The sequence below is a fragment of the Mobula hypostoma genome, chromosome 11 (assembly GCF_963921235.1).
Source record: "Mobula hypostoma chromosome 11, sMobHyp1.1, whole genome shotgun sequence".
Lineage (NCBI taxonomy): Eukaryota > Metazoa > Chordata > Chondrichthyes > Myliobatiformes > Myliobatidae > Mobula > Mobula hypostoma.
In genome coordinates, this window is record NC_086107.1 from 105,442,965 (window position 1) to 105,454,396 (window position 11,432).

Consider the following 11,432-nt stretch of genomic DNA (forward strand, 5'->3'; position numbering starts at 1 on the left):
TTACCGCTCTAGGCAAGAGGAAACAGGGATCTCTCGACCTTTCATGGCCCCTCCTGTTCAGCTTTGTCTGCAGTGTAAACACAGTATATTCAGATTGTAACAGATCCTTTATGAAATCATCCTAACTGTTTTTCATTGTGCTGGTCTCCTCCTGCTTATAATTGTCATTGAAGGAAACAGTGGCGGTCTCCTTCGGTATATAAAGTGTAAGGCGTGATCAGAAGGTGCAGAAGCATACAACCCACAGCCACCTTCCTCAGTCACAGAAGGGCAACAGAGTGTAAGTACTGTTTTTAACTGATCTGAAACATACCATCGTACTGTTTTATTGTTTGCATGGAAGAGTTGTCATTGGAATTATTAAGAATAGAATCCAGTGTGAACTTTCTGCGGAGCAGGAGCTGATTAAATGCTCAGAGAGTTTTGACTTCAATTGTCCCGGAGAGATAAAGTTGCCCAGAACTATGGAGATGCTCCCTGCGATGTTTTATAGAGGCTGGAGGTTTGAGCCAATGGTGAGATAGGAAGGAAAATGCACTTCACACAGGAGGGGTTAAACCAGCCGCAGACCCGAAGTGTTGACTGCTTCTCTTTCCACAGATGCTGCCTGACTTGCTGAGGGTCTCCCACATTTTCTGTTTTCGTTTCAGGCTTCGAGTGTTGATTTTTAATAAAGCAGCAGTGTATGGAACAGAGAGATCTTTGTGGGGAGAGTTAATGACCAATTGTCAGGAGCTCAGAGGAATTCATTTAGTGAATAAAGCAACATAAATAAACACAAGAGATTCTGCAGACGCTGGAAATCCAGAGTAACATGCACAAAATGCTGGTGGAACTCAGCAGGAAAGGCAGCATCTTTGGAAATATATAAAGAGTTGGGGTTTTGGGACGAGACCCTTCACCAAAATTCTGGGGGAAGTCGGCAGGTCAGGCAGCATCTATGGAGAGGAAGAAACTGTCAACGTTTCAGGCCGAGACCCCTCATCAGGACTGACCTTCTGAGTTCCTCCAGCACTTTCTGAGACAAAATGCATGCTGAAGCTTAACAAAAAGTCTGCCGGGGGTACTCAGCAGGTCGAGCGGCACCTGTGGAGGTAAGCGAGTTGTCGACGTTTCGGGTTCGGCTTCCGCAGACGCTGCCCAGCCCACTGAGTGCCTCCAGCAGGTTGAGCACTGCTCCGGATTCCCGCAGACTGCAATCTCCCGTGCCACCGCCATACATGACAAAACTTATTCCAGATACACTGAGTCTGCTCACTTCCCATTACCAGGTTTACGATGAGCATCACCGATTTCCCCGTCGCTGGAGATGTCGCAGCGGAAATCTCCCTCTTCTCCCTCCTCCGTTGTTGCTGTCCTTTTCTTTCATGGGGTTCCGGCGTCATCTGAAGTCTGCGTAACCTGGGGTCACTAATCCGAAGTCGTGCATCGCTTCAATGCGCTCCCTTGGATCTGGGAGCACAGCACACGAGCAGTCCATTGAAACCTTCTGCAACGTACTAATCCCAGTCCGAACACTGTGCGGTTGGGCTTTCGTCTGGTAGATTCATGATCAGCATTTAAATGTATTATGCACTCAGTGGCCACTTTATTAGGTACACCTGCTCGTTAATGCAAATAGCTAATCAGCCAATCAGGTGGCAGCAACTCAATGCGTAAAAGCCCGCAGACATGGCCAAGAGGTTCAGTTGTTGTTCAGACTAGACATCAGAATGGGGAAGAAGTGTGATCTAAGTGACTTTGACTGTGGAATGATTGTTGGTGCCAGATGGGGTGGTTTGAGTATCTCAGAAACTGCTGATCTCCTGGGATTTTCACGCACAACAGTCTCTAGAGTTTAAAGAGAATGGTGAGAAAAACCAAAAAAAAATCTAGTGATTGGCAGCTCTGTGCCTTTTACCTGTGAAAATGCCAAGTTAATAAGAGAGGTCAGAGGAGAATTGTCTGACTGGTTCAAGCTGTCAGCAAAGTGACAGTAACTCAAATAGCCACACGTTACAACAGTGGTGTGCTGAAGAGCATCTCTGAACACACAACGTGTCAGTCATTGAAGTAGATGGGCTACAGCAGCAGAAGACCATGAACGCACACTCAGTGGCCATTTTATATAGGGACAGGAGTTACCTAATAAAGTGGCCACTGAGTGTATGTAGTAACATTATCTCTTTTTATCCAGCACTCCACACCTTGCTCTGTGTATTAGCTTCTTAAAGGTGAGCCTTATTTATTTATTAATCACATGCACATCGGTACCTAGAGTGAAATGTGTCGCTTTGAATCAACTCAGTGAAGATTGCGCAGGGCAGGCCGCAAGTTGAGAGTTCTGGGCGCACTAAGCTGGCACCACACACCTGGTGCCAACCTAGCCTGTCCACGGCTCACTAACCCTAACTGCACGTCTTTGGACTGTGGGAGCGCCTCGAGGAAACCCACGCGGTCACGGGGAGGAGGTACAAACTCCTTACAGACGCTGGTGGGAATCGAACCCCGATCTTACAGCTCCAAAGCGTTGCGCTAACTGCTATTGTGCTGCCCACTGAAGAATTCCTCTTGGTGTTTATTTCTTCTGACACTGAAGGAGGCCATCGAAGTTGGTAAACTGTTCTTCTCGTCTTGAGCCCTCAGCTCCTCAGTGGAGCCAAGGCCATCGATGACCTCGCATCTCCATCGACCTCGGAAGTCGATGGTGTGGTTGGAGTTCATCAACACTCCGGCAATCCACTGTACGGGGGATCGGCCTGTATAGCTGCACTCGAACCCTGTTGACTGACCTTACCTGTTTCCAGCTCTCATGATGGAGATGTAGGGTTGGACTTTGAGAGGCCAGTCAATGGGTAAATGGGTTTATTATTGTCACAAGATTCAGAGAACAAAATTGTTTTATTACATCAGTACCTCGAGGTAGTGCAAGGAAAAAATACCAACATAATGCAGAATAAAGATGAAATATGATGGTAAGCAAACCAAAAATCTTGAAGAGGATACCAAAAGTTATTTTAGATATATAAAGAGTAAAAGAGGCAAGAATGGATATTGGATGTCACTGGAGAGGTAGTAATGGGGGATGAGAATAAATGACAAATAAGTATATTGCATCAGTCTTCACTGCGGAAGACACCAGCAGTACTCTAGAAATTCAAGAGGGTCGAGAGGCAGGGTGAGTGTAGTTGCTATTACTAAGGAGAAAAGTTCTTCAGAAGCTGAAAGGTCTGAAGGTAGATGGACTACACCCCAGGGTTCTGAAAGAGGTAGCTGATGAGATTGTGGAGGCATTAGTAATGATCTTTCAAGAATCACAAGATTCTGGAATGGTTCCGGAGAACTGGAGAATTACAAATTTCACTCCACTCTCAGAAGGGAGGGAGGCAGAAGAAAGTAAATTATAGGCCAGTTAGCCTGATTTCAGTGGTTGGGAAAATGTTGGAATCCGTTTTTAAGGATGAGGTTTTGTGTTACTTGGAGGGGCATCGTAAAGTAGCCCAAAGTCAGCATAAACACGAGGAATTGTGTTTCTGACGAAGGGTCTTGGCCCGAAACGTCGACTGTACCTCTTCCTAGAGATGCTGCCTGGCCTGCTGCATTCACCAGCAACTTTAATGTGTGTTGCCCAAAGTCAGCATAGTTTCCTTAAGGGGAAATCTTCCCTGACAAATCTGTTGGAATTCTTAGAGGAAATAACAGGCAGGATAGACAAAGGAGAGTGGATGTTGTGTACTTGGATTTTCAGAAGGCCTTTGACAAGCTGCCACACATGAGGCTGCTTAACAAGATAAGAGCTCATGGTATTACAAGAAAGATACTAGCATAGACCTGAAGATTGGCTGATTGGCAGGAGGTGAAGAGTCGGAATAAAGGGGACTTATTCTTGTTGGTGTTCTGCATGGGTCGGTATTGGGACTGCTTCTTTTTACATTATATGTCAATGATTTGGATGACGGAATTGATGGGTTTGTGGCCAAGTTTGTAGACAATATAAAGATAGGTGGAGGGCAGGTATTGTTGAGGAAGCAGAAAGACTTGGACATATTGGGAGAATGGGCAAACAAGTGGCAGTTGGAATATAGTATAGGGAAATGTATGGTCATGCACTTTGATAGAAGGAGTAAAGGCATAAACTAATTTCTAAACGGGGAGAAAATTAAAAAATCAGAGGTGCAAAGGGACTTGGGAGTTCTTGTGCAGGATTCTCTAAAGTTTAACTTGCAGGTTGAGTCAGTGATGAGGAAGGCAAATACTTATACTTTATTGTCACCAAACAATTGATACTAGAACGTACAATCATCGCAGCGATATTTGATTCTGCGCTTTCCGCTCCCTGGATTATAAATATTAAAAATAGTAAAAATTAGTAAATATTAAAAATTTTAATTATAAATCATAAATAGAAAATAGAAAAATGAGAAGTAAGGTAGTGCAAAAAACCGAGAGGCAGGTCCGGATATTTGGAGGGTACAGCCCAGATCCGGGTCAGGATCTGTTCAGCAGTCTTATCACAGTCGGAAAGAAGCTGTTCCCAAATCTGGCCGTACAAGCCTTCAAGCTCCTGAGCCTTCTCCCGGAGGGAAGAGGGACGAAAAGTGTGCTAGCTGGGTGGGTGGTGTCCTTGATGCAAATGCAATGTTTGCAAAATTTTCGAGAGGACTAGAATCTAAGAGCAAGGATGTGATGCTGAGGCTGTAAGGCACTGGTCAGACCTCACCTGGAGTATTGTGAGCAGTTTCGTGTCCCTACTGGCATTGGAGAGAGTCCAGGGGAGGTACATGAGAATGATTCTGGGAATGAGAAGGCTAGCATATGAAGAGCATTTGATGGCTCCGGGTCTGTAATCACTGGAGTTTAGAAGAATTGGGGGGAGGATCGCATTGAGACCTATCGAATATTGAAAGGCCTAGACAGTGGATGTGGAGATGATGTTTCCATTAGTGGGTGAGTCTAGGACCAAGGGCCCACAACCTCAGGAATGAGAGATGTCCATTTAGAACAGAGATGAGGAGGAATCGCTTTAGCCAGAGGGTGGTTAATCTGTGGAATTCATTGCCACGAACAGCCATGGAGGCCAGGACATTGAGTAATTCAAAGCAGAGGTTGATTGGTTCTTGGTTAGTGAGGGCATCAAAGATTACATGTAGAAGACAGGAGAATGGGGTTGAGAGGGATAATAAGTCAGTCATGATGGAATGTTGGAGCAGACTCGATGGGCCGAGTGGCCTAATTCTGCTCTTATGACTTACGGTTTTATGGTCTAAAGTTCTACGGTTAAGGAGCAGGTAGATTGTGAAGCCAAGACTCCATTTTATTGTACAAGGGGATCATTCAATAGTTTGATAACGTGGATCCGAAGCTGACCTTGAGCCTGGTGGTTTGTCCTTTCAGGCTTTTGCCCGATGGGAGGGGAAGAATATAGAATGTCCAGAGTGGGAGGGGCCCTTGATGCCAGCTCCCAGCAGGACAATCCCATCTCCCATCCATCCCCTTGCCCATTTCCTTATTTTCTGTAGCTCTGCAACTCATTCCATCTCTCATTGACCCAGCCATTCTCCTTGCGTTGATTTTGTTCTTCACATATATTAAGGCGGGTCTGTTTTAACTACCACTGCATTTTGGGGATGCGGGAGGAAGCCAGGACATCCAACTGGTCCCAGTGAGAGCATGCAAACTCCAGAGAAACAGCAAAGGAGTTTGGGATCCAACGAGGATCCCTGGAGTTCTGAGGCATTACCCAATGCACCTCCAGTTCCAAACTCTGAGCAACTCAAAACTTTCCTCCAATGCACTTCCGTTAATGGCTTTGCCCTCTTCCAGATCCGGGCTCCTTCCACTTCAAGAAATTTTCTGAAACTTCCGGTCTCGCCAAGAAATCTCCTGAAGAGATCACGAAAATGTTCACCATTCTCGACGACGATCGAAGTGGTTTCATAGAGAAGAGAGAGCTCAGGTAGGCAACTCTTAGTTTTCCCTTAAGCACTGACATGAAATCACAAGAGTTGAGAGCACTGAAGAGTGGAAGGGGGGAGTATCATGGAAATCACGTGAGGTCATGGATAGTGCTCGGGATGTACAAGAACGCACAAAGTGCAGAAGAGGTTCACCAGGATGTTGCCTGGATTGGAGAGTATTAACTATGAGGAGAAGCTCAAAAGTCAAGAGGTTGTGTTGCAACTTTATAAAACTCTGATTAGGCCACACTTGGAGTATTACATACAGTTCTGGTCGCCTCACTACAGGAAGGATGTTGAGGCTTTGGAGAGGGTGCAGAAGAGGTTTAGCAGGATGCTGCCTGGTTTAGAGGGTATGTGCTATTATGAGAGGCTGGATAAACTTAGGTTGTTTTCTCTGGAGCAGTGGTGGCAGAGGGGAGATCTAATAGAGGTTTATAAGATTATGAGAGGCAGCGATAGAGTAGACAGGGAGTATCTGTTTCCCAGGGTAGAGATGTCTAATACCAGAGGGCATGCATTGAAGGTGAGAGGGGTAGGTTCAAAGGGGATGTGAGGGGTAAGTTTTTTACTCAGAGAGTGGTGGATGCCTGGAATGTGCTGCCTGGTATGGTGGAAGAGGCAAATACATTAGAGGCTTTTAAGAGACTTTTGGATAGACACATGGATGTAAGGAAGATGGAGGGATATGGACATGGTGTAGGTAGGAGGGATTAGTGTTTGTGGGCATTTTCGATTTGATTTTTAGCTGGTTCAGCACAACATTTGTGGGCCAAATGACCTGTGTTCCTGTGCTGTACTGTTGTAAGTTGGACAGACTTAAAGGCAGAAGGGGTGACCTGATAGATCTATTTATAATTATGAGAGCTATGGAGTGGGTAGATAGTGTTTTTGTTACAGATGAAATTGTCAATCAGTAGGACGCCTTTAAGCTGTAAAGGATGCAAGAAAGATTGATGGGATTTTGGAGGACTTAAGTTATAAGGGGAGGCTGGATAGGCTGGGACATCTCTCATTGGAATATAGGAGCCTAAGAGATATAGAAAACCATGAGGGACATGGATAAGATGGATGTCCACAATCTTTTGTCCAGAGTAGGAAGGTATAAATGTATAGATTTAAGGTAAGAGGGTAAGTCTTAAAAGGGACCAGAGGAGAAACATTTTCACACGGCAGATGATGGAAAGAAGGAACAAATTGCTGGAGACAGGTTGAAAAGCCATTTATATAGGTTAATGGATAGAAATGTGTTGGAGGGATATGGGCCTCAAGAATCAGAATCAGGTTTAATAGCACTGGCATATGTCATGTAATTTGTTACCTTTGTGGCAGCAATACATAACAATAGACAAAAACATGAATTACAGTAAGTATATATATTATTTATACTAAATAAGTTGTGCAAAAATAGAAACTTTAAACATAGTGAGGTTCAATCTCCATTCAGAAATTGGACGGCAGAGAGGAAGAAGCTGTACCTGGATCACTGAGTGTGTGCTTTTGTCGCAAGGCGTCTGTGGAGGCCTAGTCATTGGGTATATTTGAAGTGGAGGTTGATTGGTTCTTGATTAGTAAGAATGTCAACGGTTACAGGGAGAAGGCAGGAGAATGGGATTGAGGGAGAAAATAAATCAGCCATGATGGAACAGCAGAGCAAACTCGATGGAGCAAATGGCCTCGTGACCTGTACCAACTAGTGGAGTGGTGTCGCAGCAACAACCTGGCACTCAATGTCAGTAAGATTAAAGAGCTGATTGTGGACTTCAGGGAGGATGAGATGAAAGAACATGTATCAATCCTCACAGGAGGATCAGAAGTGGAGAGAGTGAGCAGATTCAAGTTCCTAGGTGTCAAGATCTCTGAGGATCTAACCTGGTCCCAACATATTGATGCAGCTATAAAGAAAGCAAGACAGCGGCTATACTTCATTTGGAGTTTGAAGAGATTTGGTATGTCAACAAGTACACGCAAAAACTTCTATAGATGTACCATGGAGAGCATTCTGACAGGCTGCATCACTGTCTGGTATGGAGGGACTACTGCACAGGACCGAAAGAAGCTGCAGGGGGTTGTAAATTTAATTGGCTCCATCTTGGGTACGAGCCTACAAAGTATACAGGATATCTTCAAGGAGCAGTGTCTCAGAATGGCAGCATCCATTATTAAGGACCTCCAGCACCCAGGACATGCCCTTTTCTCACTGTTACCATCAGGTAAGAGATACAGAAGCCTGAAGGCACACACTCAGCGATTCAGGAACAGCTCCTTCCCCTCTGCCATCCGATTCCTAAATGGACATTGAACCCATGAGCACTACCTCAACTTTTTATATATATATATATATATATATATATATATATATAGGGTGATTGATAAGTCTGTGGCCTAAGGTAGAAGGAGATGGGTTATACAGGTCCCGTTACATGCACATGCAGGTCAACTCTTTGAGCGATTATGCAGAAAGTTTGAAGTTAATAACTCATCTCCTTCTACCTTAGGCCACGAACTTATCAATCACCCCTGCTGTGGACACTTTCTGGAGGTCCAGGATCCGTATGCTCCATGACCGCTGGACTAAGTGTGTACATGTAGGAGGGGACTATGTTGAAAAATAAATGTGCTAGGTTTTCTAAAATTGACTCCTTCGACCTTAGGCCACAAACTTATCAATCACCCCTCGTATAAAAATTGATTTACTCATTTATTTATTTTTACTTTTTTTCTTCTATGTTATGTATTGCATTTGACTGCTGCTACTAAGTTAACAAATTTCACGACACATGCTGGTGACAATAAACCTGATTCTGATTCGGATAATTCTGCTCCTACATCTTACGAAGATTCGTGAGACAAGTTTCTTTGCACAGAGAGTGTAGGTGCCCAGAATACCGCCAGGGAGAGTGGTGGAAGTGTTTAAGAGGCATTTTAATGGTCATGTAAACAGGCAGTGAATGGAGGGAAACAGATCACTTACAGGGAGATGGGATTAGTTAGACTGGCAGTAAGGTCAGCAAAGACATGATGGACTGAATGGCCTCTTCCTGTTCTGTGTTGTGTAATGATCAGGTTAGTATGTCATGGAAAAAGAAATGGGGAACGTTGTCCTCTATCACAGGCAGCTTGTAGTACAAGACTGAGAGCCTTGACACAATGCTACAGGATGTCAGTGAGTCCACCCCGGGCTAATGTCCACAAGTCTGTTCCGTACTTAGAGAGGAACAGCAGCTAAAGTTTATCGCAGTGACTCCTGCCATCCACAGTCAGGAGGATAGCATAAACATTGATATCTCAAACTTCTGGTAATTCACCTCCCCAACCCTTCACCATTTCCCCATTCCCGTTCCCCTCTCTCACCTTAACTCCTTACCTGCCCATCATCTCCCTCAAGTGCTCCTCCCCCTTCCCGTTCTTCCACAGTCCTACCCTCTCCTACCAGATTCCCCTTCTCCAGCCCTGTCTCTCTTTCATCAATCCATTTCCCATTTTCTTTACTTCACCCCCTCCCCGTCTCCCAGTTTCACCCACCACCTGCTGCCTTGTACGTCTTCCTCCCCTCCCCCCACCTTCTCACTTTGACCTCTTCCCTTCCTTTTCAGTCCCGATGAAGGGTCTCGGCCCGAACCGTCGACGGTTTACTCGTTCCCATAGATGCTGCCTGGCCTGCTGTGTTCCTCCAGCACTTTGTGTGCCTCGATAGTCACGAGGGTGTTTGGTAGATGCAGAGGGTTATGCGAGTCAGCAAGGCAAGTGAAGTTTGGGGCAAAGGATCACAGCAGCCGCCATCTTGTTAACAGGCAGAGCAGGCTTGAGGGTTGAACAACTTACCACTCCTCCTGTGCTTTTGCGTGAGAACGCAGCACAGATACTGAACAGAGAGAAGAGGCTGGAAAGTTATGTGAGGGGCCAGTTTCATAACGGTTCCCGAAAAACTGTTATTCATGAAAAATGGAACTATAACCATTGACAGGATATCCAACCTTAAAGTCAGGCCCAAGACACACATGCATGAACCATGTGCACACGTATGGTTGATCCACTATAGTGCTGTACATACATGTCCCCCTCTGTCCGGGTTTGCTGATAGACCCTCTTATGTTTGAAGGCTCTTCCTTCGGTGTTTCTGCCCGCAAGCCGGGAGCTGAGCGACGCTGAGACAGACAGCTTTGTCTCCGTTGGAGATGAAAATGGCGACGGCAGGATTGATTGTGCTGGTAAGTTCTCAAGTATTTCTATTCACATTTATAATCCCGATTCACAGCCTGCATATAAATTACCGAAAGAATACTCGCCTTGGAAAGGGTGCAGACTGACCCCCACTGGGGGAACCGGTCCCACACACACACACTGACCCTCACAGGGGGACAGGTCCCACACACACACTGACCCTCACTGGGGGAACAGGTCTCACACACACTGACCCTCACTGGGGGAACAGGTCCCACACACACACTGACTCTCACTGGGGGAACAGGTCCCACACCAACTGACCCTCACTGGGGGAACAGGTCTCACACACACTGACCCTCACTGGGGGAACAGGTCACACACACACTGACCCTCACTGGGGGAACAGGTCCCACACACACACTGACGCTCACTGGGGGAACCGGTCCCACACACACACTGACTCTCACTGGGGGAACAGGTCCCACACCAACTGACCCTCACTGGGGGAACAGGTCTCACACACACTGACCCTCACTGGGGGAACAGGTCACACACACACTGACCCTCACTGGGGGAACAGGTCCCACACACACACTGACCCTCACTGGGGGAACAGGTCACACACACACACACACACACTGACCCTCACTGGGGGATCAGGTCCCACACACACACACTGACCCTCACTGGGGGAACAGGTCCCACACACACACACTGACCCTCACTGGGGGAACAGGTCACACACACACACTGACCCTCACTGGGGGAACAGAGAGAAAAACCCTACCGTGCTCATACTCTCCTCATAAGGTATGTTCTCCAACCCAGGCAGCATCTGGGGATAGGGAAATGAGTGCCAGCTTTGCTGACTATGCACACATCCCGTCGGCGGAAGGGCTTGGAGCTGGATGAGGTCATGGTCACCTGTTGTCCCCACTGACCGTTTGTTGCATTGGGCTCTCTTGGAGGAGGGGCTGCGGCAGGATCGAAAATGAACACAAAATGGTGAAGTGAGTTGTTTTGGAATTGCAGAATTCCAGAGTCTGGTAACCTCGATGGATCAAATTTGATGAAGATATCCCCCTATGCCGATACTCTCATCCTTCGACTGAACGCCCGTAAACATCTCTGCAATTCTTCAAATCGATCAGCACTTATCAAGCTTTATCAAATGGACTGTCACTGTGCTCGAGGTGCTGGAATTATTTAATTGCAATAAAATCTCTTTATGAGCTCATGTTTGGCTTGGCTTTGTCCCTGCGAATAAAGAGTGGAATGTGTTATGCTGCCAACAGTGGTTTTAACCGAATGCCAAGGACAGTCCATTGA

The 11,432-nt window shown here is 46.1% G+C and overlaps 1 pseudogene; it reads left to right on the forward strand.

Annotated features, from left to right (window-relative positions):
* The first annotated feature begins 294 nt into the window (after positions 1-294).
* LOC134354067 (parvalbumin, muscle-like) lies at positions 295-11,432 on the forward strand (annotated as a pseudogene).